Source organism: Etheostoma cragini, chromosome 15 (assembly GCF_013103735.1).
Source record: "Etheostoma cragini isolate CJK2018 chromosome 15, CSU_Ecrag_1.0, whole genome shotgun sequence".
In the NCBI taxonomy this organism is placed as follows: Eukaryota; Metazoa; Chordata; class Actinopteri; order Perciformes; family Percidae; genus Etheostoma; species Etheostoma cragini.
Window position 1 is genome coordinate 2,262,260 of NC_048421.1, and position 6,671 is coordinate 2,268,930.

A 6,671-nucleotide genomic window follows, 5' to 3' on the forward strand; every position below is an offset into this window, starting at 1 on the left:
CCCCCCCCCCCCCCCCAATGACTCCACAAGCAGGACAGAGTAGAGTGCCAGTAAGTCACGCTGGGGTAGAAACCCGCGCAGGTCTTTCTGGTTGAAAGCCTTCCCGCCCGCACATGGAGGATTTACTGATGACAGAAGCCGACACTTCCTTGCTCGGGCCTCACTTTTAATGGAGTGCAAAGTTCCCTGTAATATTTCTACAGGTGTCAGAGACAAGGAGGGGGTAGCAGAGGTCTTCTTTTAATGGTAAGCCTCGTAAAATGTTCCATAAAAGCTCCTTCCAAAGTGGACAGCAGATATGAAATATAGGGCTTGACTTAGTGAAAGTGGCGTAAAACCAAGCAAACTACGTGGCTTAATTTAAAGAATGAGACTGTCGTCTACCGAAGAACGCTTGAGTCCCGTTTGAAATTCCAGGAAACTGCAAAGTTTCTTTTATTTACCTAACAATCGCTCCCTTCAACATAACCTCCCCGAAGTGAAGTAACGCTCTTGGTTTTTATCCAAACCATTATCCTTTTCTAAATTTAACTTAATGGTTTTGGTGCCTAAACATAGCCAAACCCCGACCACTTGACAATGTTAAAGTCGTGTCTAAAAATGCAACCTTTATGTTTTAAACCATGACCGACGTTATCAGGTTTAGATGTGAGGTTGTATTTCCGCCTCCGTTGGGGGCGCTATTCCAACAAACGCTCCTCTGGGTCATAGGAACAAATAACCTACATCGTCACATGGTTCAGAGGACTCGTAAAGAATGTCTGTGGGTTTGTTTAAATAATTTAAACTTTATCATGTCATCAATACGTTCGATTTGTACTCAGAACTCAGATTTTTTAGGTCAAAGTCGGAAACACGCCCCCTGAACTCCGATTTCTGAGCTTGGAACTTGGACAACCACAGAGTGCCCCGAGCTAAAAATCCAACATGGCTGCTCCGTGCATTGACAGTTGCGAAAGCTGTCGTAACATACAGTTTTTAGAACTTCTGTCTTATTTGTGTCTCACCAAATCCATCATACACACAGTGCTGTCCAACTATGTAGACATGTTGTTACGCTGTTAGTGTGCACAAAAACACCGTAATGTGTTGCTAATAAACTGGCATTGCTAACAATGGCTAATCTGACTAAAGCTAATGAAAGCAATGAAAATCCATCTTGCAAATGGAACGCATTCAACTTGGTTATAAAGTCATTCCCAGTTTTGGCTTCCGACTTCTGAGATAAATGGACTGCACTATCAGAGCTTTGGGATGTACTCACATGTGTCCCAGTTGCCTTGAACCCTGTCCGAGCATGATTGCCCCCACCCCCCTACTGGCCTGCACTCACACTGCAATAAAACAAGTAGTGCCAGAGCAGGCTTACGTCAATATATTGCAGGATGCGCCAACTAAACTTCCTGTTCCTCTGTAAGGTAAGAATCAGACCTGGGCCACCTCTGTCAAGCCTCCAACCATGCCTGGGCACGGAGCGATCCCACTAGTCAAACAAACTGGTCCTTGTGGTCAAACGTGCTCGGGCACGAGTGTGAGGACGCGCCTATCTGGTGTTTTACTCATATTCTCGCAGCAGCAAGTAAACTTACAAAACGCGAACCTATCTGTGTTAACTAAGATGTTGCAGTAGTTGGCGACGACAACCTCCCCTCATTTCTCCACATGATAACACAATTTGTCTTCTTTTGCCACCCAAAAAAACAACGCAACCAAAGACCTCAAAATCAACTAAATAACGAGCTCCTGCAGACAGACTGCTGTTCTTCGGCCTCACACAAGAAGCATTCTCTGTGGTAGGTGTTGTTATGTTTTAAAGGCACTGAGGAACAATCTAGCGCTGTTTCCCCAGCCACATACAGCTGTCATCATGCCGCTTCACACGGCCTAGATGAGCAGCAAAGCACAAATCATGTCATCACTGTTCCGCATAGGAGCCCGAGCCCTATTTAGCGAGATAGCAGCTTGTAATTACGCCGTCCTCCAGGGCTGTGGCAGTGTGGTGGGCCTTGCCGATGCCAAAAAACAGCGGAGGAGCTGATTAACTCGGACTTACGTACATCTTGAATTCTTTTGCAATGCCTTGCTGCACCTAGCTGCTGCTGCGTCCTAAACAACCCTCCCTAATGATGGTCATTAATGACAAGGTGACGTTCTCCAAATACCTCAAATACCTCAAAGACCTCCGCGCGCACACACACACACAGCGTAAACACACTGATGGAAACACGGTGCCAGTCATAAATTTTAATTTCTGCAGTTTGCTTGTACATATCCTGACTCACAAACAAAGGCACAGACACACATGTTGAAGCACTTGAGAATGAGCTGAAAATATTAGATTTTTCTCAGCCATTGCTGGATGCTGATTTTACTTTAAAAAATATATATACACATGTAATGTGTGTTACCAAAATAAAGAGTCTTTTTCCATGAAAGAGACTGTGAAGCTGTACTAAATGTAAATGCAAAATGCACTTTGAAAAGGCTAACCTGATGATGTTTGGCAGGCTTTCTGCTCTACATCATGCCTCTGCTGAATTATTTTTATTACTACAGATGAGGGCTCAAGTCCGAGACTCGGACTTGAGTTGCACTTAAGTCGCACAAACAGCTGACTTCAGACTCGACTTGCGACTCGACCTAAAAGACTTCAGACTTGACTTAGACTTGATCTTCGAAACTCGTCAACAACTTATTTTCCTGCAATTATTGCTTTTTAAATCTAAATTCATTCATGGATTTCTATTTTCTTTTATTGAGGCATGAACGTTGGGGAAACGTGATGAGCTATATGTCCCCTGCCCTTTGACATAATGTGCAACTTAATGCATGCGCTTTTTTTGCACACTCACATAAATGCATTGGCGATGGCTTTTTTTAATTAGTTTTCCTTTCAATAACTTTGTAAACAGTGTCAGAAAGCGAACAGCTACATGCAAGGTGTGAGTATCCAAGATGAATAATGCTGGATCAACATCATCGAACTTCATCAGGTGTCTCAAAACGCTCCCAGATGGGTCAGTCACTTGCTAATGTGAAAGAAGTGTCAGCATATGTCATCACAAGTAATAAGCTAACAATTACAAATTGTATTTTTGTAGTTGTATCCATGTCATGTCAATCAAACTTTATTTCTAAAGCACATGTGACAGACTTAGGTTCATATTTCACAAGGTTGTTGTTAAATAGCAATAGGGAAAGTATCAGTTCTCTCATGTTCGCACCATGGTTAGTGTATTCACTTTCACTACAGATGTGTCCCTCAAACGTTGAATACTGAAAAATGTATTGCATGATGAGGTTGGGCTTCACATCCAGTTAGTAACATGTATTATTTAGTGTAGATTCCAAAATGTTAAAAAATACAGTTATGAAGTTGAAACAAAGTTCTTAATTTGTGTTTCTTCAGATTGCATTGCAGTAGACCCCAGTAAGTTATCCTACAACTGATTTTGATTCTGTACCGTGTGGATGGCAGCTACAGGACATGCTTTAAATTCAGTTTCTCCTCAACCAACATGGTGTAGCCACACTTTGTCACTTGCTAACATGTCACTAGTTTTGCAGCTATTAGGTTATAAACCAAATTCCAAATTTTGACCAGTGCAGAATTTGACCTGATGATGGCGCTAGATGAAAGGGATCGTGGTCATCTGTTCTAAATGTCATGGAAATGGACGCCTGAGTAGCTCATCTGGTAGAGTGTGCAGCCATATACATATGCTCCGTCCTTGACGCAGCAACCGCGGGTTCAGTTCCGACCTGCGGCCCTTTGCAGCATGTCATTCCCCCTCTTTCTCCCATTTCATGTCAAAATAAAGGCCTAAAAAAAAATACATAAATAAAAACATATCATGGAAATCCTGGGAACAGTTGCTGAGATATTTCAGTCTGGACCAAAGTGGTGGACCAACAGACCAATAGACCTGATAGATAATACCAGACCTCCATACATTATTGGTCAAAATGTGGTGCCCTGCTTCCTTGATGAGGTTGCAGGGTACCACATAGAGCTCTAGAGGACAGATATGTATCTCTATTTACCCCTGAGAAACACTTCTTTTTTCTAGGCTGCACCACAGAGGTTTAACATTTCCAGTCTAACATTTAAGCGCACATACCAGACAATAAGCCAGCTATCACTAGGGCCACCTAGTCTTATTGTTTCTGGAACGACGTGTAGACTATTTATCGCCTGGTTCAGTCTCAGTCACAGAAGCAGCTCTGCCTCTGCTGTAACTCAGTCTCAACCAGCTTTAGATTTGTTGAAATGTACTTGGACTTGCTTCAGGAAGACTTCCTCACGCTTAAAGAACACACATTCACAAGGACACCTCCAGCAAAGTGGTGACATGGAACAGGAGGCACCACCCAAGGATATCCTGGTACAAAAAAAGGCCTCTACAAAATAAGTCCAAAATGAGTTCAAGTGTTTTTTTGCTTGTCATAAGTTCAAAAATATGCCAATGGAACAAGTCAAAATTCACTTGAAATAAGAAGTTATCTAATTTGTTATATTTTAAGGAAATAAGATAATCTTATTTCTTAAATATAATATTATTTCTTATAAAACTTGTTCTTATTTCTTAGTTATACTCTTATTTCTTGCCTAAAAACCTAATGAGATGAGTTTCAACTGAGATAAAACTCAAAACAACATGAATGTTAATTGAAGCCATTGCCAAATGAGTTGATCCAAAGATTGTGTTGCCCGGCGACTTTCACCAACAGAAACTTGAGTGAAGATTGTTTTAATCCTCAGTGTCCTCCTTGGCTACTAGCAACTGTACTGCACGATCACAGAAGGCTTGTATCATGTGGACGCGCCGACAGTTTTGTTGTCATTATTAAAGCCGCCGACACATGTTGCAGTGTTTTCTATTTTGTATTTAAATGTTCTTGTAGTTAAATTTGTTGTATCAGATTTAATTGTGAAGCACTTTGTGATTTTTATCGGTGAAAATTTGAGCTCAAACTTTAAGTTGTTTCAACTTTGACCTAGTTACCGCTGACCTTTCGAAGGCGCGACCAATGATCAAAATGCATGTCGTTGCCTAGCAACGGGAAATAGCTTCCTTGCCACCCTTGATGATGAATACCTGCGCTACGCTTTGCTCTGCGCCCCACCAAGCGGTGCGTATAGGCTTTAGAAGATATATTCAACATGCATTGTCTAAAAACAAGTCCCAATGTCTCTCTGAAATATCACTTGTTAGGTGATTGTTTTTATTTTTATTTTTTTTAATTAACCTTTATTTAACCAGGAAGTCCCTTGAGATTGAAATCTCCTTTCCGAGTGTCTCATATGAAGTGGTATTAGATATTTTGACTAGAAATTAGATTAATATACTTGGTAAGATGTTGCTTTTTGCAGTGAGCTGTTAGCACGGCGTTCCTGGCCACCAGTACACTTGCATGTTTTGTATGTAATTTGTATGCATTTAGGTACGTTTCTGCACATGTGAAAACACATCTGTAGTTTCTGACAAATAGAATATTTACAGAGTAGAAGTATGGAGCATGTTGTAATAACAAAACCCCTCGCTGAGAACACACTGGAGATGTAATCACTGTTATGGATCACAGTGTTTTACATGCAGGGATTTCGCTGCATAAACACTTCTGTGTTTTGTCAGTGAAGGCTGCTGAATGTTTTCAATCTGAGAGCCGAGCTCAGCCAATGAGGTGAAATGAGGAAAATCGTAGTTAGTGGGTTTTTGCAAAAACATGGCCGCGCCCTGCCACTACATCATGTGAAATTCTTTGTAAACGGGCGATACGAGTGCATACCAGAGTTGCCAACACATGCAGTACATGCTTTACGTCCTGCCACAGTAACACTGAACACCTTGATCCAAAAAGAGGAGAATCCAAAGAATACAGCCGGAAGAAAAGTGTGAGATGTTTGCAATCTTCAATGGAATCTGTTGATGATTTTACAAAATGGCGACCCTTCAAAAACCTCCATAGCTATCTGCTTTTTGCACATCCTATTTGTTAAACCAAAAGTGTGTTAAAAAAAGACAACAACTCAATATATATTTCCTAGGGGTGAAGCCAGACGTGGTAAACATTCGGGGGGAACTTTTTACCATTTACGGCAGCTATATGCACTATTTTTCAAAATATTTGATAGTAAAATCTGTACTTCATTTGGGAGAAACATGATAATTGCCGAGGAAAAAAATCATCCTGGTTTACATCTAACTGTTCTCCAACTGTATTCATCATTCTGAAACCTGAACTAATATTGGGGATTACTTATTTTCACTCCTGCCACCTAAAAAGGGCCAAAGATTGTCTGAGGTTACTGGTTTTTAATTAGGCTACATAACAAAGCTAGGGTAGGATTTTGGCATTAACAGCCATAGGAGTAATTTATGGGGAGGGTGGGGGGGTGTCAACATTTTTGTCTTTTTCCATTCAGTATTTGTTCTTTTTCAATGTTTTATGCGGCTTGTATCAATGTCTGTGTTGCTTTTTCTGGATTTTTTGTAAACTTTTTGAAGTTTTTTTTTTTAATTTTCCCACGTTTTTGACCCCTTTAAAAAAATTAAAAGGTCGTTTTTTTGTGCTTTTTCCACATTTGTCGGCTTTTGGCGCTTTTTTGTAAATTGTTTCGATGTTTTTGTCACTTTTTTAGTAAATACATACTGTACCTCCCCAAACAT

At 40.7% G+C, this 6,671-nt stretch overlaps 2 long non-coding RNA genes across 2 annotated transcripts in view; one reads left to right on the forward strand and one right to left on the reverse strand.

The window, feature by feature from the left end:
• The window catches only part of LOC117958340, a 24,611-nt gene that overhangs the window by 16,515 nt on the left and 1,425 nt on the right, over positions 1–6,671 (forward strand). The window lies entirely within an intron of this gene.
• The window catches only part of LOC117958341, an 18,947-nt gene that overhangs the window by 11,029 nt on the left and 1,247 nt on the right, over positions 1–6,671 (reverse strand). The window lies entirely within an intron of this gene.